Source organism: Orcinus orca, chromosome 3 (genome assembly GCF_937001465.1).
Source record: "Orcinus orca chromosome 3, mOrcOrc1.1, whole genome shotgun sequence".
Classification (NCBI taxonomy): domain Eukaryota; kingdom Metazoa; phylum Chordata; class Mammalia; order Artiodactyla; family Delphinidae; genus Orcinus; species Orcinus orca.
This window is the reverse complement of record NC_064561.1, coordinates 149,789,174-149,814,129: the sequence shown is the minus strand read 5'-3', so window position 1 is coordinate 149,814,129 and position 24,956 is coordinate 149,789,174. Positions and strand designations below refer to the sequence as shown.

The 24,956-nt window shown below is 38.6% G+C and overlaps 1 long non-coding RNA gene across 1 annotated transcript; it reads right to left on the bottom strand.

Moving 5' to 3' along the window:
• Nucleotides 1-9,645: 9,645 nt before the first annotated feature.
• Nucleotides 9,646-16,400, bottom strand: LOC117199971 (uncharacterized). Its single transcript, XR_004481334.2, has 3 exons — nucleotides 14,562-16,400; nucleotides 10,872-10,988; nucleotides 9,646-10,305 (listed from the first exon to the last, which is right to left on the bottom strand). It is a non-coding gene; the product is annotated as an uncharacterized LOC117199971 (long non-coding RNA).
• Nucleotides 16,401-24,956: the final 8,556 nt, after the last annotated feature.

Here is a 24,956-nt window from a genome sequence, read left to right as displayed (position 1 = left end):
AAAATCAAGGCAAACAAAAATGAAATCACAACCTACCAAATCTATGGGATACAGCAAAAGCAGTTGTTAAGAGGGAAGTTCACAATGATATGGGCCTTCCTCAAGAAAGATCTCAAACAACCTAATCTACCACCAAAAAGAATTTGAAAAAAAAAACAAAACCCAAAGTCAGCAGAAGAAAGGAAATAAAGATCAGAGAGGAGATAGAGATGAAAAAAAATAATAGAAGAGATCAATAAAACTAAGAGCTGGTTTTTGAAAAAGAAACAAAAATTAACAAACCTCTAGACAGGCTCACCAAGAAGAAAAGCGAGAGGACCCAAACAAACAAAATAAGAAATGAAAGAGGAGAAACAATAACTGACTCTACATAAATACTAAAATATCTTAAGAGAATACTATGAAGTTATGTTCCAACAAGTTGGACAACTTAGAAGAAATGGACAAGTTTCTAGAAACAGATCCTGCCAAAACAGAGTCAAGAAGAAACAGATAATTTGAACAGACTGATCACTAGAAGTGAAACAGAACCTGTAATTTTAAAAAACTTCCTCAAAACAAAAGTCCAGGACCAGACAGCTTCACTGCTGAACTCTACCAAACATATAAAGAACTTATAGGTAATCCTGCTCAAACTGTTCCAAAAAATTGAAGAGGTGGGGACACTCCCAAAGGCATTCCATGAAGCCACCATCACACTTATACAAAAACCAGACAAAGACACTACAATAAAAGAAAATTACAGGCCACTACCTTTGATGAACATAGAAGAAAAAACCTTAACAAAATTTAGCAAATCAAATCTGACAATACATAAAAAATAGCATACATCACGATCAAGCTGGATTGATTACAGGGTTGCAGGGAAGGTTCAATATATGCAAATTAATATGATGCACAAAATTAACAAAAAGTAAAGCCACATGATCATTTCAACAGACATAGAAAAGGTATTTGATAAAATTCAACATTCATTCATGATAAAAATGCTCACAAAAGTGGGCATAGAGGGAACATATCTCAACATAACAAAAGCCATCTATAACAAACCCACAGCCAACATAATACTCAGTGATGAAAAGTTGAAAGCCTCCCTGATAAATTCAGGAACGAGACAAGGATACTCACTCTCACCACTTCTATTCAACAGAGTATTGGAATTCATAGCCACAGCAGTCAGACAAGAAAAAAAAGGTATACAAATTGGAAGAGGTTAAACTGTCACTATTTGCAGATAATATGATACCTGATATAGAGAACTGTAAAGTCTGCACACAAAAACTGTTAGAATAAATGAATTCAGCAAGATAGGAGGATACAAGATTAATATACAGAATTCTGTTGCACTTCGTTTTTGTTTTTGTTTTGTTTTGTTTTGCGGTATGCGGGCCTCTCACTGTTGTGGCCTCTCCCATTGCGGAGCACAGGCTCCAGACGTGCAGGCTCAGTGGCCATGGCTCACAGGCCTAGCCACTCCGTGGCATATGGGATCTTCCCGGACTGGGGCACGAACCCGTGTCCCCTGCATCGGCAGGCGGACTCTCAACCACTGCACCACCAGGGAAGCCCCTGTTGCACTTCTTTACACCAACAAAATATAAGTTAAAAAAAAATCCCAAAGTTGTATCAAAAAAAACAAAATTAGTAATAAACTTAACCAAGGAGGTGAAAAATCTATACACTGAAAACTATAAAACATTGATAAAGGAAATTGAAGAAGATTCAAAGAAACGAAAGATATCCCATGCTCTTGGATTGGAAGAATATTGTTAAAATGGCCATACTACTCAAAGCAATCTACAGACTTGATAACCCTATCAAAATACCCATGACATTTTCCCAAAAAATTAGAACAAACAATCCTAAAATTTATATGGAACCACAAAAGACTCAGGATTGCCAAAGTAATCCTGAGGATAAAGAACAAAGTTGGTGGGCTTACCTGGTGGCGCAGTGGTTGAGAGTCTGCCTGCCGATGCAGTGGACACGGGTTCGTGCCCCAGTCCGGGAAGACCCCACATGTCGCGGAGCTGCTGGGCCCATGAGCCATGGCTGCTGAGCCTGTGCATCCGGAGCCTGTGTTCCACAACGGGAGAGGCCACAACAGTGAAAGGCCCACACACCGCAAAAAAAAAAAAAAAAAAGAACAAATTTGGAGGCATAACCCTTCCAGACTTCAGACTATACTACAAAGTGACAGTAATCAAAACAGCATGGTACTGACACAAAAACAGACATATAGATCAATGATACAGAATAGAGAGCCCAGAAATAAACTCATGCACCTACGGTCAATTAATCTATGACAAAGGAGACAAAAACATACAAGGGAAAAAAGACAGTCTCTTCAACAAGTGGTGTTGGGAAAGCTGAACAGCTACATGTAAATCAACAAAATCTGAACATTCCCTCACACCATATACAAAAATAAATTCAAAATGGTTTGAAGTCCTAAATATAAGACATAACACCGTAAAACTGCTAGAAGAGAACACAGGTAAAACATTCCTGGACATAAATGTAGCAAAAGAAAAGAAAAAATAAGCAAATGGGAACTAATCAAACTTAAAAGCATTTGCACAGGGGGCTTCCCTGGTGGCGCAGTGGTTGAGAGTCTGCCTGCCAGTGCAGGGGACACAGGTTCGTGCCCCGGTCCGGGAGGATCCCACGTGCCACGGAGCGGCTGGCCCCGTGGGCCATGGCCGTGGAGCCTGCACATCAGGAGCCTGTGCTCCACAATGGGAGAGGCCGCAGCAGTGGGAGCCCATGTACCACAAAAAAAAAAAAAAAAAAAAAAAAAAGAGCATTTGAACAGCAAAGGAAACAAACAACAAAATGAAAAGACAACCTACAGAATGGTAGAAAATATTTGCAAATGATGCAACCAACAAGGGTTAACGTCCAAACTATACAAACAGCTCATACAACTAAACATCAAAAAAAAAAAGTCAAAAAATGGTAAGAACTGGGTTGGACCTACCTGATGATCTGGAGAGTCTGCAGGAGAAGCAGGAGGCAACTGCAGCTCAACCTCAGAACACAGACGCTGTAGGCAGCAGTTGTTGGGAGCTCCTTCTACCACATGGACAATGATACTAGCAAGCACCATTGTGGAATCCTCCTCTAGCTCATTAGCACAAAGACACGGTCCCACCCAACAGCCTGTAGGTGTTCAGTGCTGGGATGTCTGAGGCCAAGCAACTAATGAGTGGGTTCACAGCCCCACTCATCAGGGACTGGCTGCCTTAAGATCCCCTGAGCCCGCAACCACCTCTAGACATGACCCTGCCACCTCTAGACATGACCCTGCCACCTCCCAGAGGGCCCAGGGTACAGCTCCACCCACCAGTGAGCAGGCACCAGTCCAAGAATACCCTGGGCCCAAGCCCTGCCCTTAAGGGAGCCTGTTCTAGCCTCTGGACCAACCTCACCCACCAGGGGGCAGACACCAGACACAAGAAACCCAGAATCCTACAGCCTGTGGACCCAGCCTGCCTATCAGCAGGCCAGATTCTGTCCTGAGACTAGCTGGGCCTTGGCCCTGCCCACTAGCAGGCCAACAAGCTTTAGGAAACCCTGAACCCCAGACCCAACTGTGTCAGAAACTACCCTGCCCCACTAGCAATCCAACACCAACTCTGGGGTCCCTGGGTTTTGCAACCAGACTCCAGGACCTGGCTCTAACCCCAGAAATTGGCTTCACCCACCAGTGGGTAGGCAACACCCTGAGTCTTCTAGACTCTGACTCAGCCCAGCAGTGAGCCAGCATAAGACCTGGAGCCCCCTGAGGTTCCATAGTCAGCTTCTTCATGTCCTGGTCCCACCAACCAGTGGCTGGCAGCCTCTGGACAAGGTAGGGCCTGGCAATCAACCTGACCAGGGGCCAACCAACCCTACCAGAATCCCATATAGTCAGCCCACCACAACAGAAAGACCCCTGAAGCCCTCATAGATGAAGCCTCTAGAGCCTATAGTTTGGGTTATGAGCAGGTAATATGCTACCTGGATGCATAGTATGTCTCCTACAAAAGACCACTTCTCCAAGGTAGGGAAATATAACCAACCTACCAGATATATAAAAATAAAAACAGCAACTTAGGCAAAATGAGGGGACAGAGAAACAGGTTCCAAACAAAGAAACATGTTCCAAACAAAGGAACATGTTCCAAACAAAGGAACAAGATAAAACCCCAGAAGAACTAAGTGAAGTGGAGATAGGCAATCCACCCTAGGAGGAGTTCAGGACAGTGATCGTAAAGATGATCAAAGGACTCAGAGAAGAATGGTTGCACAGAGGGAGAAGTTAGTTTTTAACAAAGAGTTACAAAATATAAAGAACAACCAAATGAAGAATACAATAATTGAAATAAAAATACACTAGAAGAAATGAACAGTAAACTAAATGATACAAAGGAGTGGATCAGCTGGAGGACAGTAATGGAAATCACTAATGCTGAACAGAAAAAAGAATGAAAAGAAATGAGGACAGTTTAACAGACCTCTGGGACAATAGCCAGCACACTAATATTCACATTATATAAGGAGAAGAGAAAAAGGTGCTGATAACTTATTTGAAGACATAATAGCTGAAAACTTCCCTAACCTGGGAAAGGAAACAGTCACCCAAGTCCAGGAAGTGCAGAGAGCCCCACGCAGGATTAACCCAGAGAGAAACAGACCAAGACAAATTAATTTTGTCATTTTAATTACACACAGAGAATATTAAAAGCAGCAAAGGAAAAGCAACAAACAACATACAAGGGAACTCCCAAAAGGCTATCAGCTTACTTTTCAACAGAAACACTGCAGACAGAAGGGAGGGGCACAATATACTTAAAGTGATGAAAGGGAACAACATACTACCAAGAATATTCTACCCAGCAAGGCTCTCCAGATTTGATGATGAGATCAAAAGTTTTACAAACAAGCAAAAGCTAAAAGAGTTCCGCACCACCAAACCAGCTTTACAACAAATGTTAAAGGAACTTCTCTAGGCAAAAAAGAAAAGGACACAACTAAAAACAAGAAAATTACAAAATGAAAAAGCTCACTGGTAAAGGTAAACATACAGTAACAGGTAGGAAATTATCCATGCACAAAACTAGTGGAAGGTTAAAAGACAAAAGTAGTAAAATCATCTATATCCACAATAAGAAGTTAAAGGATACACAAAATAATTAGATGTAAAATGTGATATCAAAAACAGTAATCATGAGGGGAGGACAATACAAATGCAGGGTTTTTAAAATACATTGGAAATTAAGAGATCAGCAACTTTAAAAAATCACGTATATACATTGCTATATAAAAACCCCATGGTAACCACAAACCAAAAATCTGTAATATATGTAGACACAAAAAGAAAAAGGAATCTAAACATAACACTAAAGATAGTCAACAAAATCACAAGAGAACAAAAGAAGAAAGGGGGAAAAGACCTATAAAAACAATCCCTTAATAAACTGGCAATAAAAACATACATACAATAAATACCTTCAATATAAATGGAGTTAATGCTCCAATCAAAAGGCACAGAGTGGCTGAATGGATACAAAAACAAGACCCATACATATGCTGCCTACAAGAGACTTACTTCAGATCTAAAGATAAACACAGACAGAAAGCGAGAGGATGGGGAAAAGTATTCCATGCAAATGGAAATCAAAAGAAAGCTGGGGTAGCAATACATATATCAGACAAAATAGACTTTAAAGTAAAGACTGTTACAAGAGACAAAGGAGGATATTATATAATGATGAAGGGATCAACCCAAAAGAAGATATAATAATTGTAAATATATATGCACCCAACATAGGAGCACCTAAAAACATAAAGCAAATATTAACAGATATAAAGGGGAAATATACAATAACACAATAGTGGGGGACTTTAACACCCCACTTACGTCAATAGACAAATCATTCAGACAAAAAAATCAATAAAGAAACACTGGCTTTAAATGACACCTTAGACCAAATGGACTTAACTAACATATATAGAGAATTTCATCTGAAAGCAGCAGAATACACATTTCTTTTCAAGTGTACCTGGAACATTCTCCAGAACAGATCACATGTTAGGCCACAAAAGAAGCACTGGTAAATTTACGAAAATTGAAATCTTATCAAGCATCTTTTCTGACCATAACTCTGTGAGATTATAAATCAACTACAAGAAAAAAACTGCAAAAAGCACAAATACATGGAGGCTAACCAATATGCTACTAAATAACCAATGGCTCACAGAAGAAATCAAAGAAGAAATCAAAAAATACCTGGAGATAAAAGAAAATGAAAACACAATCCAAAACCTATGAGATGCAGCAAAAGCGGTTCTAAGTGGAAAGATTATAAGTGATACAAGCTTACTTCAGGAAACAAGAAAAATCTCAAATAAACAATCTAACCTTACTCCTAAAGGAACTAAAGAAAGAAGAACAAACAAAACCCAAAGTTAGCAGAAGGAAAGAAATCATAAAGCTCAGAGCAGAAGTTAATGAAATAGAGACAAAAAAACAACTGAAAAGGTCAATGAAACTAAAAGCTGGTTCTTTGAAAAGATAAACAAAGTTGATAAACCTTTAGCCAGACTCATCAAGAAAAAAAGAGAGGGGCCAAATCAAAATCAAGAATGAAAAAGGAGAAGTTACAATGGACACCACAGAAATACAAAGGATCATAAGAGACTACTAAGAACAACAATACACCAATAAAATGGACAACCTAGAAGAAATGGACAAATTTTTAGAAACGGATAATCTCTCAAGACTGAACCAGGAAGAAATAAAAAATATGAACAGACAAATTACCAGCCCTGAAATTGAATCAGTAATTTAAAAACTCCCAACAAACAAAAGTCCAGGACTAGATGTCTTCAGAGTTGAATTCTACCAAACATTTAGAGAAGAGTTAACACCTATCCTTCTGAAAATCTTCCCAAAAAAATGCAGAAGAACAATTCTGAACTCACTCTATGAGGCCACAATCACCCTGATAACAAAACCAGACAAAGATATCACAAAATAAAGAACATTACAGGCCAATATCACTGATGAACATAGATGCAAAAACCCTCAACAAAATACTAGCAAACTAAATCCAACAATACATTAAAAGGATCATATACCATGAAGAAGCAGGATTCATCCAAAGGAAGCAAGGATTTTTCAATATCTGCAAACCAATATGATATACCACATCAACAAATTGAAGAATAAAACCCATAAATCATCTCAATAGATGCAGAAAAGCTCTTGACAAAATTCAACATCCATTTAAGATAAAACTCTCCAGAAAATGGGCACAGAGGGAGCATACCTCAACATAATAATGACCACATATGACAAACACACAGCTAACATCATACTCAGTGATGAAAAGCTGAAAGCATTCCCTCTGAGATCAGGAACAAGACAAAGATGCCCACTCTCACCACTTTTATTCAACACAGTATTTGAAGTCCTACCCACAGCAATCAGACAAGAAAAAAATAAAAGGAATTCAAACTGGAAAGAAAGAAGTAAAACTGTCACTGTTTGCAGATGACATGAAACTATACATAGAAAACCCTGAAGATGCCACCAGAAAACTACTAGAGCTCATCAGTGAATTCAGTAATGTTGCAGGATACAAAATTGATACACAGAAATCCATTCCATTTCTACACAATAGCAACAAAGTGTCAGAAAAAGAAATTAAGGAAATAATCCCATTTACCATCGCATCAAAAAGCATAAAATACCTAGGAATAAACGTACCTAAGGAGGTAAAAGACCTGTACTCAAACTATAAGACACTGATGAAAGAAACTGAAAATGACACAGATAGAAAGATATACCATGTTCAGGGATTGGAAGAATTAATATTCTTAAAATGACCATACTACCCAAGGCAATCTACAGATTTAATGCAACCTCTATCAAAATACCAATGGCATTTTCTACAGAACTAGAACAAACAATTTTAAAATTTGCATGGAACACAAAAGCCCCTGAATTGCCAAACCAATCTTGAGAAAGAAGGACAGAGCTGGAGGAATCATGCTCCCTGACCTCAGACTATACTACAAAGCTATAGTAATCAAAACAGTATGGGGCTTCCCTGGTGGCACAGTGGTTGAGAGTCCGCCTGCTGATGCAGGGGACACGGGTTCGTACCCCAGTCTGGGAGCATCCCACATGTTACAGAGCGGCTGGGCCTGTGAGCCATGGCCACTGAGCCTGCGCGTCTGGAGCCTGTGCTCCGCAACGGGAGAGGCCACAGCAGTGAGAGGCCCGCGTACTGCAAAAAAAAAAAAAAAAAAAAAACCAGTATGATACTGGCAAAAAAACAGACACATAGATCAATGGAACACAACACAGAGCCCAGAAATAAACCCACACACTTATGGTCAATCTATGATAAATGAGGCAAGAATATACAATGGAGAAAAAACATTCTCTTCAACAAGTGGTGCTGGGAAAACTGACCAGCTGTATGTAAAAGAATTAAATTAAAACATTCTTTAACACCATATACAAAAATGAACTCAACATGGATTAAACACATAAATGTTAAGACTGTAAACCATAAAAATCCTAGAAGAAACCATAGGCAGAACACTCTGACCTAAATCTTAGCAATATTTTTTTGGATCTGTCTCCTAAAGCAAAGGAAATAAAAGCAAAATTTAAAAATGTTACCTAATTAGACTTAAAAGCTTTTGCACAGTAAAGGAAACCATTGACAAAACAAAAAGGTAACCTACTTAATGGGAGAAAATATTTGCTTATGAAATGAGTAATAAGGGCTTTATACCCAAAATATATATACAGCTCAACATCAAAAAAAACCAACCCAATTAAAAAATGGGCAGAAGACATGAATAGACATTTTTCCAAATGAAAATGAAAAGATGCTCAACATCATTACAAGAAATGCAAGTCAAAACCACAATAAGATATCACCTCACACCTGGTAGAATGGCTATCATCAAAAAGAACACAAATAACAAATGTTGGTGAGAAGGTAGAGAAAAGGGAACCCTTGTACACTGTTGGTTGGTCCAGCCACTGTGGAAAACAGTATGACAGTTTCTCAAAAAATTAAAAATAGAACTACCATAGGACCCAATAATTCCACTCCTGGGTATATATCCAAAATATATATATATAAAAAACACTAATTCAAAAAGATACATGCACCCCAATGTTCACAGCAGCATTATTTACAATTGCCAAGATATGGAAGCAAGCTATGTGTCCATCAACTGATAAATGGATAAGAAAAATGTCTGTATATATATATATATATATATATACACACACACACAATGGAATACTATTCAGCCATAAAAACAAGGCTGGAGAGGATGTGGAGAAATGGGAACCCTGGTACACTGTTGGTGGGAGTGTAAATTAGTGTGACCACTGTGGAAAACACTATGGAGTTTCCTTAAAAAACTAAAAATAGAGCTACCATATCATCCAGCAATCCCACTCCTGGGTATATGTCTGGAAAAAATGAAAACTCTAATTTGAAAAGATACATGTTCTCCAATGTTCACAGAAGCACAATTTATAATAGCCAAGACATGGAAACAACCCAACTGCCCATTAACTGACAACTGACTTCAGATGTGACACACACGCGCACACACACACCCCACAGTGGCATATTACTCAGCCATAAAAAAAGAAATACTGCCATTTGCAGCAACATGGATGGACCTAGAGAATATTATATTTAGTGAAGTTAGACAGAAGAAGACAAATATTATATGATATCACTTATACATGGAATCTAAATAATACAGATGAATCTATATACAAAACAGAAACATAGAGAACAAACGAACAAACTTATGGTTACCAAAGTAGGGGAAGGATCATATTAGGAGTGTGGGATAAACAGATGCAAACTACTATACACAAAATAGGTAATCAACAAGGGTTTAATGTATAACACAGGGAACTATATTCAATATCTTGCAACAACCTGTAACAGAAAATAGTCTGAAAATACATATAATATACATATTATACTCACTTTGCTGTACGTCTGAAACACAATATTGAAAATCAGCTAAACTCCAATTAAAAGAAAAAAACTATGAGGTAGATAGATACTTGATAAATATTGATATATAACACATTGGAATACAGCCTCAGTAAAAAAATACTGCCAACATGAATGGAGGTGGAAGACATTACACTAAGCAAAGAAAGGCAGACACATAAAGAGAAGTACTGCATGAACTCACTTACATGTAAAATCTAAAATAGTCAAACTCACAGAAGCAGAGAGTCCAGTGGTAGTTTTCCAGGGGCTGGGGGTGGAGAAATATGATTATGTTGGTGAAAGGGTACAAAGTTCCAGTTATACAAGATGAATAATTTCTGGAGATCTGATGTACAGCATAGTGACAATAGTTAATACTATATTGTATACTTGTAATTTATTGAGGATTAAATCCCCTTCCCACCGCTACACACACAAAATGGTAACTATGTAGACACACACAAAATGGTAACTATGTAGAAGTAATATATATGTAATATATATGTATATGTAATATATATGTATCGACTGAAGAAAATGCACTACCTAAAAGTTGTGAGTTATGTTTTATGCTGGGACCTTACTGAGGACTATAGCTCGGGAGGCAGACCCTCAGATAGCTCTAAGGAACTGTTCTGGAGAGGTAAGGAAGGAGCCAGGATATAAAGGAGTTTTTATTGGGGGAAAAAAACAAAAACAAAAAAACATGTAGTCCAACATCAAGAGATTACTACTAATTACAAAAAAAAAAAAACGCAGAAATCTCAAGTTAAGGATTTTAGTACTCTTTTAGGTATGGAAAGATGCAAGATTCTGGGCTCTTGGAAATTATACCTTAGATATGAATCTTATCTGGGACCAGTATCCTATTTTTCTCCATTGTGAATTCCACTCAGGGTGCACTGTCAGAGGCAGCTGCAGTGGCTGAAGGCAGGCAACATTTGTTGTTTACTGAAATGAGAGGCAACATTTTTTTGTCCATAATTAGCCTGATTGTGGTGATCATTTCATAATGTATGTGTATATCAAGACATCAAGCTGTATATCTTAAATATATACAATTTTATATGTCAATGATATCTCAACAAAGTTGTTAAAAAAAATTAAAGGAAATTATTTCAAGGAATCCTAGTCAGACATGTGTTCCCCAGGAATGCAAATATCAGCTGTTTCTTGAGAAAAGACAGAAGAACTTGTGACAAGAACTGAAGGTTTTGAAAATGTGATTTTTACTTCAAAATTACAAATAATTCCTATCCCTTTATTCAATCCGAAGTTGTATCCAGGGCCCTTTTGACCCAAATTCCCACCACTTTTCTCTTTCTCCATAAAGAACAAGCCTATTTAATGTTCTCTCTCTTCCCTCCTTCTCTCCATCAGTGGCTGCTTGCTGCCACTGTTACTGTGACATTTATATTGCTACTTCTTTACTCCACTATATCCCTGAACCACCATCATCTATGGAGTCTTCCACTTTTCTTCCCTCTATTTTCACATTTATTCCTGAATTTTTTTTTTCCTTATACATCTTGTTGATTCTACAGCAGACTTGGATCTCATGCAGAAAATCTGGACTTTAGAGACAGAGCCAGACCACTAGAGTTCCTTCTGCCAGGAAATAATTGTTCAGAATGTAGGGGATGTAATTATCAAGAGAGAGAACTCTGGCTCTTCTTGGCTGTCTCCATGACTGTTCACTGCTCTAAGTTTCTTCTTCACCGTCAGATATTTTGTTTTACTTGTTTTTTCTGTCTATATTTAGAGTGACTGAAAATTCTTGTAGTAATTGGAACACTAGTTTCTATATAATTTCAGTTTTACTGTAAAAGAAGTAACAGAGGGTAAACCCTTGATTAACTAGAATGCCCAAGGAATGGAATGCTTGATTATACTTTTTGTTGAACATTACTAAATATCTTAGTCTACTTCTCTGAAGTCTCATAAAGCATCAAGGTCATTACTCTGGCTTTCAACTTAAATTGTGCTCATACATATGACCCAGCAATCCCACTACTGGGCATATACCCTGAGAAAACCGAAATTCAAAAAGAGTCATGTACCAAAATGTTCATCGCAGCTCTATTTACAATAGCCCGGAGATGGAAACAACCTAAGTGCCCATCATCGGATGAATGGATAAAGAAGATGTGGCACATATACACAATGGAATATTACTCAGCCATAAAAAGAAACGAAATTGAGCTATTTGTAATGAGGTGGATAGACCTAGAGTCTGTCATACACAGTGAAGTGAGTCAGAAAGAAAAAGACAAATACAGTATGCTAACACATATATATGGAATTTAAGGAAAAAAAATGTCATGAAGAACCTATGGGTAAGGCAGGAATAAAGACGCAGACCTCCTAGAGAACGGACTTGAGGTTATGGGGAGGGGGAAGGGTGAGCTGTGACGGAGCGAGAGAGAGTCATGGACATATACACACTAACAAACGTGGTAAGGTAGATAGCTAGTGGGAAGCAGCCGCATGGCACAGGGATATTGGCTCGGTGCTTTGTGACAGCCTGGAGGGGTGGGATAGGGAGGGTGGGAGGGAGGGAGACGCAAGAGGGAAGAGATATGGGAACATATGTATATGTATAACTGATTCACTTTGTTATAAAGCAGAAACTAACACACCATTGTAAAGTAATTATACCCCAATAAAGATGTTAAAAAAAAAAAAAAAAGAAAGAAATCAAGATTCAAAAGTTATAGATCAATAAAGAGCTAAGCAGACTATGAACTAAACAAATGCTTCTGCTTGGGAAGTGGTTGACCTGAGGGGACCAAACTGCCATGAGACACAACAGATGTATTGAATAATATGCCATTAAATTTTGTTGTCATGTTAAAAAAAAAAAAAATTGTGCTCATAGATGCAAGTGGTCTACTTATCATATGTATCCTGGAAGTCTTGTAAATTATTGTCATTTATGACAATACCTAGTGACTAAAGGTGCAAGTTCAAAATTGGCAGTTTTTTTTTTTGCTGTACGTGGGCCTCTCACTGTTGTGGCCTCTCCCATTGCGGAGCACAGGCTCTGGACACGCAGGCTCAGCGGCCATGGCTCATGGGCCCAGCCGCTTCACGGCATGTGGAATCCTCCCAGACTGGAGCACGAACCCGCGCCCCCATCAGCAGGCGGACTCTCAACCACTGCGCCACTAGGGAAGCCCAAAAATTGGCACTTTTAAAAAGAATATTTGGCAATATGTGTCTCGAGCCTTGACAACATTCATAAACGGTACCTAGTAATCACACATCTAGGAATTTAATTATAGGACTAATTAGAGATATATCCAAAAATTATGTGCCTAAATGTCACACATATTTTGGAAAATTAGAACATTATCCTCCAACATTAGATATATTTTGATATACCCATAAAATAGAATGCCATGCAAATATTAAAATTCATATTTTTAAGGGATAGGAAATGCTAATAAGAGAAAAGGGGAACATATAAAGCAATATAATCATTATGATCTAAATTGGGTAAAATACACATATATTTACATATGTAATTTTGTGTAGGTATGTGTGTGATACAGAAGATTTATTGTATATACATCAAAATGTTAATAATGGTTATCTCTGGAAGGTAGGAATATGGGTGTTTAAATTCCCTAATTTTTATTTTGATGTAATTTCCTACATTGTCTATAATCAAATTTTATTATTTTAGGATCATAAAATAATACATAACATTTTAAATTTTCTATTGAAATTTAGTCCTATCACGTAACTTTCTCTGAAAGGCAAAATGCAGGGAAATGAACTTGAGTTCTAGCCTGTGGTCTTTTTCTCAATCAACATTTTCATATTTTATTGTTCCCATTATTTTTTTAACTTTCTTTGAATTATTATTTGAATTATTGTCTTCACTTATATGACCAGTGCTTTGAAGGGTAAAAACCAAGTTATTGCACAATTTGGGATTTTTCAGCAGCTTCAGTTATTGGGATTCTCAGGACAATCATTGGCACACAAATCTTTAATTATTCACAATACAGGAAATGTTTGTAAAATGAAAATGTCATCAATAGCCTGGCTCAGGAATCAGATCTAGAAGTCTGAAATACCCATTAACCTATTCTTTTATTAGCATACTCACTTCCAGTACCTTAGTTCAGGCTCTGGTTATCTCAGTACTTCACTCTCCTAAACTGTCCCACTGTTTACATCCAATCAGGAAAGCTACATTTTACCTAATTTGAAAGAGGATCATTTCTGAAAAAATGACAATAAATGGAAAAAAAGTCAAACTTCTTTCCATGGCAAATATTTTATGCTCTTTCATGTTTCAAATAATAGCAATATATTCAGCCTTTGCTGCATAAAATATCCCTCCAAAACTTAATGGCTTAAAACAATAATCATTTATTAGTTCACAAATCAGCAGGTTGGGCCTTCTAGCTGGGCCTAGCTGGGCAATGTTTCTGCCTGTCTCAGCTAGGCTTACTCATCAACTGTCAGCTGATGGGTTGGCTAGGGCTGGATGGTCTAAATGGACACATTTACCTGTTGGGCAATTGGTAGGCTGTTGGCTGGAGAGCCTCAGTCTCTTCCACATTACCTCTGTAGCAGGGTAGCTGAGGCTTGTTCACATGGTGGAAGTAGAAAAAGATGAGTGAAAGGTGCAAAACTTCTTAAGGTCTGGAAAACCTCACATTCCTTCTTCCGCAGTATATGAAGGCCAATCTAAATGAAAAGGATGGGGAAACAGACCTACCTCTTAAAGGCAGGAGCTCCAGTGGATTTTTGGCCATTTTTTATCTACTACACTATGTGATGGATCTTAGTACATACATTAAAAAGTAAGGAAGCAAGAAGCAAAAGAAGTCACATTCTTGGCTACCAAGCCAGGCTCCAACAATGACCCAATAATTTTTATTAACTCTTCTTTTTCCTCAGAGGCATTCATCTAGTGATCCCTCCCCTCTAATCCCATCCTATTCCTGGAGCTCTGGCTCTCTTATCCATATTCCTCCTTTTACTTCCTGGCACAGCCCAAGAGAGAAGTTCTGATTAGGTTGAGTAGTCTCAATCCATGTAGATCATCCCTATCTGGCAGCATTCTCACGCTAGATCACCTCCAGAAGGTGCTGGCCTGTTTAAAATTTTCTGATTCTTAAGGGGAAGAGGAGGAGAGAATCAGCAAGAACTCCCTGCAAAAAGGGCAAGCCAGAATCACCTGTTGACATCATTTTTTAATTATGTAGTGTGAAAAACTCTTACCATCCTTCTACAATAGGCTCAAACCTATAAGAATTACCTCCACTGTAAAATCTTCCCCAGCATCCACAGGCAGAATCGGTGGCTCCCACCTCTGTGGTCTTATGTTATCTCAATTTTTGGACTAGTTACATTTTATAGTAATAGTGGACAGAGCACTGGGGAGTATAGACACAGTTATAGGAACATTTCCAGTAGGCAAAATGAGCTCAGACTGAAGTTTCCTGGAAGGTTGCCTCATGCAGTGTTTACCTCTATTTAAAAAAAAAAAAATTCGGGGATTTCCCTGGCAGTCCAGGGGTTAGAACTCCTCACTTCCACTGCAGGTGGTGCGGGTTCAATCGCTGGTCAGGGAACTAAGATCCCACATGGCATATGGTGTTGTCAAAAAAACCAAAATTCAACTGAGTAAATTTTAAAGAGCTTATTGGCTTTATTCAATGATTCATGAAACAGGCAGTATCCAATCTAGTATAGAGAAAGGAGCACTGAGGACCTGTACAAAATGAAAGACTTTTAGAGGCAGAAAGCAGCAGGAACAAGGAAGTTATACTAGACATAAAAGAGGGTGGGTTATCACAAGGTTTCTTTCCTTTAGGGGATGACAGGAGTCTTATCAGGCAGATTACCTAACTAGTGCTCATCAGGCAATTCCTGACTGGTTTAAGATTCGATTTCTGGAGAGCCAAAACTGTAATTAAGTCTGAGTTTGGTAACATGGAGCCTAGCATAAGTGACTATTTCGGATCTGTGGTTTTTAACACCTCTGAAGGCCTTAAACTATAATTATTGACTAAGCCTCATAGTTCTGATAATGCTGGCAAGAGACAAGTCCTATTACACAGTTAAATTAAACAAGGAGGCCTTTAGTGGAGCTTCAAGATGGCAGAAGAGTAAGACGTGAAGATCACCCTCCTCCCCACAAATTCATCAGAAATACATCTACATGGGGAACAGCTCCTACAGAGCACCTTCTGAACACTGGCAGAAGACCTCAGACCTCCCAAAAGGCAAGAAGCTCCCCCACGTACCTGGGTAGGGCAAAAGAAAAAAGAATAAACAGAGACAAAAGAATAAGGATGGGCAATGCACCAGTGGGAGGAAACTGTGAAGGAGGAAAGGTTTCCACACAGTACGAAGTCCCTTCGCGGGCAGAGACTGTGGGTGGCAGAGGGGGGAAGCTTCGGAGCCTCGGAGGAGAGCACAGCCACAGGGGTGCAGAGGACAAAGCGGAGAGATTCCCGCACAGAGGATCAGTGCCGACCAGCACTCACCAGACCAAGAGGCTTGTCTGCTCCCCCGCCAGGGTGGGCGGGGTCTGGGAGCTGAAGCTCGGGCTTCGGTCTGATCGCAGGGAGATGACTGGCGGTGTGAACACAGCTTGAAGGGGGCTCTTATGGCACGGCTAGCCGGGAGGGAGTACGGGGAAAAGTCTGGAGCTGCCGAAGAGGCAAGAGACTTTTTCTTCCCTGTTTTCTGGTGCGCAAAGAGAGGGGATTAAGAGCGCTGCTTAAACAAGCTCCAGAGGTGGGCGCGAGCTGCAGCTATCAGCGCGGACCCCAGAGATGGGCATGAGACACTAACACTGCTGCTGCCACCACCAAAAAGCCTGTGTGCAAGCACAGGTCACTATCCACACCTTCCCTCCCGGGAGCCTGTGCAGCCCACCACTGCCAGGGCCCCGTGATCCAGGGACAACTTCCCCAGGAGAACGCACGGTGTGCCTCAGGCTGGTGCAACATCATGCTGGCCTCTGCCCCCGCAGGTTTGCCCCACATCTGTACCCCTCCCTCTCTCCCGGCCTGAGTGAGCCAGAGCCCCCGAATCAGCTGCTCCTTTACCCCTGTCCTGTCTGAGCGAGGAACAGACGTCCTCAGGCAACCTACACACAGAGGCGGGTCCAAATCCAAAGCTGAACCCCGGGACCTGTGCGAACAAAGTGAAAGGGAAATCCTCCCAGCAGCCTCAGGAGCAGTGGATTAAATCTCCACAATCAACTTGATGAACCCTGCATCTGTGGAATACCTGAATAGACAACGAATCATCTCAAATTGAGGAGGTGGACTTGGGGAGCAACGATATATTTTTTTCCCCTTTTTCTCTTTTTGTAAGTGTGTATCTGTATCGTTCTCTGTGTGATTTTGTCTGTATATCTTAGCTTTTACCATTTGTCCTAGGGTTCCGTCTGTCCGGTTTTTTTGTTTGTTTTAGTACAGTTTTTAGCACTTGTTATCATTGGCGGATGTGTTCTTTGGTTTGTTTCCTTCCTTCTTTCCTTTTTATTACTTTATAAATTTTTTTAATAATAATCATTTTTTAATAACTATTTTATTTTATCTTCTTCCTTTCTTTCTTTCTTTCATTTTCTCCCTTTTATTCTGAGCCGTGTGGATCACAGGCTCTTGGTGCTCCAGCCAGGTGTCAGGGCTGTGCCTCAGAGGTGGGAGAACCAAGTTCAGGACATCGGTCCACAACAGACCTCCCAGCTCCTCCTAATATCAAATGGTGAAAATCTCCCAGAGATCTCCGTCTCAATGCCAAGACCCAGCTCCACTCAATGACCAGCAAGCTACAGTGCTGGAAACCCTATGTCAAACAACTAGCAAGACACGAACACAACACCATCCATTAACAGAGAGGCTGCCTAAAATCATAATAAGGCTGCAAACACCCCAAAACACACCACCAGATTGGGACCAGCCCAACAGAAAGACAAGATCCAGCCTCATCCAGCAGAACACAGGCACTAGCCCCCTCCACCAGGAAACCTACACAACCCACTGAACCAACCTTAGCCACTGGGGACAGACACCAAAAACAACAGGAACTAGGAACCTGCAGCCTGCAAAAAGGAGACCCCAAACACAGTAAGATAAGCAAAATGAGAAGACAGAAAAACACACCGCAGATGAAGGAGCAAGATAAAAACCCACCAGACCTAACAAATGAAGAGGAAATAGGCAGTCTACCTGAAAAAGAATTCAGAATAATGATAGTAAGGATGATCAAAAATCTTGGAAAAAGAATGGAAAAAATACAAGAAACATTTGAAGAACTAAAGAGAAAACAAACAGTGATGAACAACACATTAAATGAAATTAAAAATTCTCTAGAAGGGATCAATAGCAAGATAACTGAGGCAGAAGAACATATAAGTGACCTGGAAGATAAAATAGTGGAAAAAACAACTGCACAGCAGAATAAAGAATGAAAAGAATTGAGGACAGTCTCAGAGACATCTGGGACAACATTAAACACACCAACATTCAAATAATAGGGGTCCCACAAGAAGAAGAGAAAAAGAAAGGGACTGAGAAAATACTGGGAGAGATTATAGTTGAAAACTTCCCTAATATGGGAAAGGAAATACTTAATCAACTCCAGGAAGCACAGAGAGTCCCATACAGGATAAATCCAAGGAGAAACACATATTAGTCAAACCAAGACACATATTAATCAAACCAACAAAAATTAAAGAAAAAATATTAAAAGCAGCAAGGGAAAAACAACAAATAACACACAAGGGAATCCCCATAAGGTTTACAGCTGATCTTTCAGCAGAAACTCTACAAGCCAGAAGGGATAGGCAGGACATATTTAAAGTGATGAAGGGAAAAAACTACAACCAAGATTACTCTATCCAGCAAGGATCTCATTCAGGTTTAACGGAGAAATTAAAACCTATACAGACAAGCAAAAGCTAAGAGAATTCAGCACCACCAAACCACCTTTGCAACAAACGCTAAAGGAACTTCTCTTGGTAGGAAACACACGAGAAAGACCTACAATAACAAACCCAAAACAATTAAGAAAATGGTAATACGAACATACATATCGATAATTACCTTAAATGTAAATGGATTAAATGCTCCAATGAAAAGACATAGACTGGCTGAATGGATGCAAAAAAAAAAAAAAAACCCCATATATGCTGTCTACAAGAGACCCACTTCAGACCTAGGGACACACACAGACTGAAAGTGAGGGAATGGAAAAAGATATTCCATGAAAATGGAAATCAAAAGAAAGCTGGAGTAGCAATTCTCATATGAGGCAAAATAGACTTTCAAACAAAGACTATTACAAGAGACAAAGAAGGACACTATATAATGATCAAGGGATCAATCCAAGAAGAAGATATAACAATTGAAATATTTGTGCACCCAACATAGGAGCACCTCAGTACATTAGGAAAATACTAACAGCCATAAAAGGGGGAACTGACAGAAACACAATCAGAGTAGGGGACTTTAACACCCCACTTTCACCTATGGACAGATCATCCAAAATGAAAACAAATAAGGAAACAGAAGCTTTAAACGATACATTAAACAAGATGGACTTAATTGATATTTATAGGACATTCCATCCAAAAACAACAGAATACACTTTCTTCTCAAGTGCTCATGGAACATTCTCTAGGATAGATCATATCTTGGGTCACAAATCAAGTGTTGGTAAATTTAAGAAAACTGAAATTGTATCAAGTATCTTTTCCGACCACGACACTATGAGACTAGATATCAAATACATGAAAAAATCTGTAAAAAATACAAACACATGGAGGCTAAACAATGCACTATTTAATAACCAAGAGATCTCCGAAGGAATCAAAGAGGAAACCAAAAAATACCTAGAAACAAATGACGGTGGAGACACGATGACCCAAAACCTATGGGATGCAGCAAAAGCAGTTGTAACAGGGAAGTTTATAGCAATACAATCCTACCTTAAGAAACAGGGAACATCTCGAATAAACAACCTAACCTTACACCTAAAGCAATTAGAGAAAGAAGAACAAAAAAACACCCCAAAGCTAGCAGAAGGAAAGAAACCATAAAGATTAGATCAGAAATAAATGAAAAAGAAATGAAGGAAACAATAGCAAAGATCAATAAAACTAAAAGCTGGTTTTTGAGAAGATAAACAAAATTGATAACCATTAGCCAGACTCATCAACAAAAAAAGGGAGAAGACTCAAATCAAGAGAATTAGAAATGAAAAAGAAGAAGTAACAACTGACACTGCAGAAATACAAAAGATCATGAGAGATTACAAGCAACCCTATGCCAATAAAATGGACAACCTGAAGAAATGGTGAAATTCTTAGAAATGCACAACCTGCTGAGACTGAACCAGAAGAAATAGAAAATATGAAGACCAATCACAAGCACTGAAATTGAAACTGATAAAAATCTTGCAACAAACAAAAGCCAGGACCAGATGGCTTCACAGGCGAATTCTATCAAACATTTAGAGAAGAGATAACACCCATCCTTCTCTAACTATTCCAAAATATAGCAGAGAGAGGAACACTCCCAAACTCATTCTATGAGGCCACCATCACCCTGATACCAAAACCAGACAAAGATGTCACAAAGAAAGAAAACTACAGGCCAGTATCACTGATGAACATAGATGCAAAAATCCTCAACAAAATACTACCAAACAGAATCCAACAGCACATTAAAAGGATCATACACCATGATCAAGTGGGGTTTATTCCAGGAATGCAAGGATTCTTCAATATATGTAAATCAACCAACATGATACACCATATTAACAAATTGAAGGAGAAAAACCATACGATCATCTCAAGAGATGCAGAGAAAGCTTTCAACAAAACTCAACACCCATTTATGATAAAGACTCTCCAGAAAGTAGGCACAGAGGGAACTTTCCTCAAGATAATAAAGGCCATATATGACAAACTCACAGCCAACATCATCCTCAATGGTTAAAAACTGAAAGCATTTCCACTAAGATCAGGAACAAGACAAGGTTGCCCACTCTCACCACTATTATTCAACACAGTTTTGGAAGTTTTAGCCACAGCAGTCAGAGAAGAAAAAGAAATAAAAGGAATCCAAATCAGAAAAGAAGAAGTAAAGCTGTCACTGTTTGCAAATGACATGATACTCTACATAGAGAATACTAAAGATGCTACCAAAAAACTACTAGAGCTAATTAATCAATTTGGTAAAGTAGCAGGATACAAAATTAATGCACAGAAATCTCTAGCATTCCTATACACTAATGATAAAAAACGTGAAAGTGAAATCACGAATACACTCCCATTTACCACTGCAACAAAAACAATAAAGTATCTAGGAATAAACCTACCTAAGGAGACAAAAGACGTGTATGCAGAAAATTATAAGATACTGATGAAAGAAATTAAGGATGATACAAATAGATGGAGAGAGATACCATGTTCCTGGATTGGAAGAATCAACACTGTGAAAATGACTCTACCACCCAAAACAATCTATGGATTCAATGCAATCCCTATCAAACTACCACTGACATTTTTCACAGAACTAGAACAAAATATTTCACAATTTGTATTGCAACACAAAAGACCCCGAATAGCCAAAGCAATCTTGAGAAACAAAAACAGAGCTGGAGAAATCAGGCTCCCTGACTTCAGACTATACTACAAAGCTACAGTAAACAAGACAGTATGGTACTGGCACAAAAACAGAAATATAGATCAATGGAACAGGATAGAAAGCCCAGAGGTAAACCAACACACATATGGTCACCTTATCCTTGATAAAGGAGGCAACAATATACAGTGGAGAAAAGACAGCCTCTTCAGTAAGTGGTGCTGAGAAAACTGGACAGGTACATGTAAAAGTATGAAATTAGAACACTCCCTATCACCATACACAAAAACAAACTCAAAATGGCTTAAAGATCTAAATGTAAGGCCAGACACTATCAAACTCTTAGAGGAAAGCATAGGTGGACGCTCTATGACATAAATCACAGCAAAATCCTTTTTGACCCACATCCTAGAGAAATGGAAATAAAAACAAAAATTAAAAAATGGGACCTAATGAAACTTCAAATCTTTTACACAGCAAAGGAAACCATAAACAAGACCAAGACAGCCCTCAGAATGGGAGAAAAATTTGCAAATGAAGCAACTGACAAAGGATTAATCTCCAAAATTTACAAGCAGCTCATGCAGCTCAATATCAAAAAAACAAACAACCCAATCCAAAAATGGGCAGAAGACCTAAATAGACATTTCTCCAAAGAAGATATACAGATTGCCAACAAACACATGAAAGAATGCTCAACATCATTAATCATTAGAGAAATGCAAATCAAAACTACAATGAGATATCATCTCACACCAGTCAGAATGGCCATCATCAAAAACTCTAGAAACAATAAATGCTGGAGAGGGTGTGGAGAAAAGGGAACCCTCTTGCACTCTTGGTGGGAATGTAAATTGATACAGCCACTATGGAGAACAGTATGGAGGTTCCTTAAAAAACTAAAAATAGAACTACCATATGACCCAGCAATCCCACTACTGGGCATATACCCTGAGAAAACCATAATTCAAAAAGAGTCATGTACCACAATGTTCATTGCAGCTTTATTTACAATAGCCAGGACATGGAAGCAAACTAAGTGTCCATCATCCGATGAACAGATAAAGAATATGTGGCACATATATATACAATGGAATATTACTCAGCCATAAAAAGAAACGAAATTGAGCTCTTTGTAATGAGGTAGATGGACCTAGAGTCTGTCATACAGAGTGAAGTAAGTCAGAAAGAGAAAAACAAATACCATATGCTAACACATATATAGGGAATCTAAGGGGTAAAAAAACGTCATGAAGAACCTAGGGTAAGACAGGAATAAAGACACAGACCTACTAGAGAATGGACTTGAGGATATGGGGAGGAGGAAGGGTAAGCTGTGACAATATGAGAGAGTGGCATGGACATATTTTACCAAACGTAAAATAGATAGCTAGTGGGAAGCAGCCACACAGCACAGGGAGATCAGCTCGGTGGTTTGTGACCACCTAGAGCAGTGGGATAGGGAGGGTGGGAGGGAGGGGGAGGTAAGAGGGGACAGATATGGGTATGTATGTATATGTATAACTGATCCACTTTGTTATAAAGCAGAAACTAACACACAATTATAAAGCAATTATACTCCAATAAAGATGTAAGAAATATAATAAAATTAAAATAATTTTTAAAAATCTCAAATAAACAGCCTAACCTTACACCTAATGCAATTAGAAAAGAACAACAACAAAAAAAAAACCCTCAAAGATAGCAGAAGGAAAGAAATCATAAAGATCAGATCAGAAATAAATGAAAAAGAAATGAAGGAAACAATAGCAGAGATCAATAAAACTAAAAGCTGGTTCTTTGAGAAGATAAAATTGATAAACCATTAGCCAGACTCATCAAGATAAAAAGAGAGAAAACTCAAATCAACAGAATTAGAAATGAAAAAGGAGAAGTAACAACTGACACTACAGAAATACAAAGGATCACAAGAGATTACTACAAGCAACTCTATGCAAATAAAATGGACAACCTGGAAGAAATGGACAAATTCTTAGAAATGCACAACCTTCCAAGACTGAACCAGCAAGAAATAGAAAATATGAACAGAGTAATCACAAGCACTGAAATTGAAACTGTGATTAAAAATCTTCCAACAAACAAAAGCCCAGGACCAGATGGCTTCACAGGCAAATTCTGTCGAACAATTACAGAAGAACTAACACCTATCCTTCTCAAACTCTTCCAAATTATAGCAAAGGGAGGAACACTCCCAAACTCATTCTATGAGGCCACCATCACCCTGATACCAAAACCAGACAAAGATGTCACAAAGAAAGAAAACTACAGGCCAATATCACTGATGACCATAGATGCAAAAATACTCAACAAAATACTAGCAAACAGAATCCAACAGCACATTAAAAGGATCATACACCATGATCAAGAGGGGTTTATCGACGGAATGCAAGGATTCTTCAATATACGCAAATCAATCAACATGATACACTATATTAACTAATTGAAGGAGAAAAATCATATGATCATCTCAACAGAAGCAGAGAAAGCTTTCAAAAAAATTCAACACCAATTTATGATAAAGACCCTCCAGAAAGTAGGCATAGAGGGAACTTTCCTCAACATAATAAAGGCCATATTTGATAAACCCACAGCCAACATCGTTCTCAATGGTGAAAAACTGAAAGCATTTCCACTAAGATCAGGAACAAGACAAGGTTACCCACTCTCACCACTATTATTCATCATAGTTTTGGAAGGTTTAGCCACAGCAATCAGAGAAGAAAAAGAAATAAAAGGAATCCAAATTGGAAAAGAAGCTGTCACTGTTTGTAGATGACATGATGCTATACATAGAGAATCCTAAAGATGCTACCAGAAAGCTAGTAGAACTAATCAATGAATTTGTTAAAGTAGCAGGATACAAAATTAATGCACAGAAATCTCTTACGTACCTATACACTAATGATGAAAAATGTGAAGGTGAAATTAAGAAAACACTCCTATTTACCATTGCAACAAAAAGAATAAAATATCTAGGAATAAACCTACCTAAGGAGACAAAAGACCTGTATGCAGAAAATTATAAGACACTGATGAAAGAAATTAAAGATGAGACAAATAGATGGAGAGATATACCATATTCTTAGATTGAAAGAATCAGCGTTGTGAAAATGACTCTACTACCCAAAGCAATCTACAGATTCAGTGCAATCCCTACCAAACTACCACTGGCATTTTTCACAGAACTAGAACAAAAAAATTCACAATTTGTATTGCAACACAAAAGACCCCGAATAGCCAAAGCTATCTTGAGAAGAAAAGCGGAGGTGGA